The sequence below is a fragment of the Mastigoproctus giganteus genome, chromosome 10 (genome assembly GCF_048544385.1).
Source record: "Mastigoproctus giganteus isolate SK-2022 chromosome 10, ASM4854438v1, whole genome shotgun sequence".
Classification (NCBI taxonomy): Eukaryota; Metazoa; Arthropoda; class Arachnida; order Uropygi; family Thelyphonidae; genus Mastigoproctus; species Mastigoproctus giganteus.
This window is the reverse complement of record NC_143584.1, coordinates 87254170-87255999: the sequence shown is the minus strand read 5'-3', so window position 1 is coordinate 87255999 and position 1830 is coordinate 87254170.

The window sequence follows — 1830 nt, the reverse complement described above, 5'->3', positions numbered from 1 at the left end:
CCTTAGATTGTGGAGAGAGGTGTTTTAACATTTCGTAGTGGATGTCATCGGGCCCCACAGCACTTGCGTGCGTGAGAAAGAGTGCTGCATTTAACTCCTCCTGTGAAAAGGGCTTGTTATACGATTCAAGCCCTTTTGAATAGAAGTTCAGTGGGTTTTTCTCATTTTTCTCTTTCAGGGCCAAAAACAATGCGGGAAAAGATGTTATTGCAGAGATTTTTTGCAAATGTTTCCCCTAGTGTATTTGCAACTGCAGTTCGATCTGCAATTGGACATCCGTTATGCTCGAGGATCACTGAAGGGCACGGTGGATATTTTCCCTTCATTTTCCGGATCTTATCCCAGACTACTTTTGAGCTAGCAGCCTGAGTTATGGAAGACGTAAAACGAATCCAAGATTTCCTTTGGCTCTGACGTCGTACATAACGCTCTTTCGCCCGTGCACGTTTGAATGATATTAAATTTTCAGTCGTGGGATATCGGCTGAATATCCCCCAGGCTTTGTTTTATGCTTTTTTTGCTGCTGTGCATTCGGAATTCCACCAAGGTTTCGGAAATAGTGGGAACCGGCTAGATGATTTTGGGATTGCAATTGCAGCTGCTTGGACAATTGTTTCTGTGACGTACATGACTGCGTCATTGATTGGCTCCTGACTGACTGTAACGATGTCAAGATTTCTCAGATGTTGAAAATCATTCCAGTCAGCCTGACAAATCTTCCACCGCGGTAAACTAAAAGGAAGACACGGTTTACCACTAGTTAGGGTGGTTATCACGGGGAAGTGATCGCTTCCATATGGGTTCTCCTCCACCTCCCAAGCAAGTGAAGGAAGAAGAGAAGGGGAGCAGATAGAAAGATCAATGGCAGAGAAAGTACGGGTAGGCATGTGGAAGAAGGTGTTTGTTCCCACATTTAAAAGGGAGAGATCATTGTCAGTGAGCATATGCTCTATGACTCGTCCCCTTCCATTGATGTCAGCACTACCCCCACAGAGTGTTATGTCCATTGAAATCCCCAAGAATTAAACAAGGCGAAGGCAGTTGCATGATAAGATCATCAAGGTCTTTCTGGGGGATGTCAATCCCAGGTGGCAAATAAACAGAGCACACAGTTAATAATTGTTTGTTTGTTTGTTTGGGTTTTATTGGCGCATCAGCAACTGAGGCTATAATGCGCCAAATACCGGTCATATTATAAAAAGTTAAAACATTCAGTGACCTAAGTAATTAGGCCACCATGTCCAGATATATAATAACACATATATAAAAAATAAACCAATAAAGAGATAACAATAACAAATTTTAAATACAATTAAAAACTTTTATTGATTTAAAATAGTTAAAAACAGCAGACACGTTGTCATTGTCAGATAAAATCTGACTGAGTGTATAACGTTCAGTCAGATGATTAAAAGCGGTAAAACGGGTGCTGCTAAAATCTGGACAGTCAATTAAAAGGTGTCTGATCGTTAAAATTGTGCCACAGGACACACACATAGGAGGGTCATCAGCCCTCAGCAGAAACCAATGTGTTAAATGACTGTGTCCTATGCGGGTCCGGGCAAGAACAACTTCCTCCTTACGATTCCTGCGCAGACTAGACTGCCACGGTTCAATTCCAGGCTTTACATGATATAATTTATTCGCAGTCTGTCTATTCCACGAATCCTGCCATTGGGGGTGTATCTTCTCGTGTATTGTTTGCCTGTTGTCTGTATAGGGGACTGACAGGCAGCGGTGATTATTGGGAATTGCTGATTTAGCTGCGGCGTCGGCCAAATCATTTCCCGTAATCCCAATGTGGCTGGGAATCCAGCAGAAGCGGATATC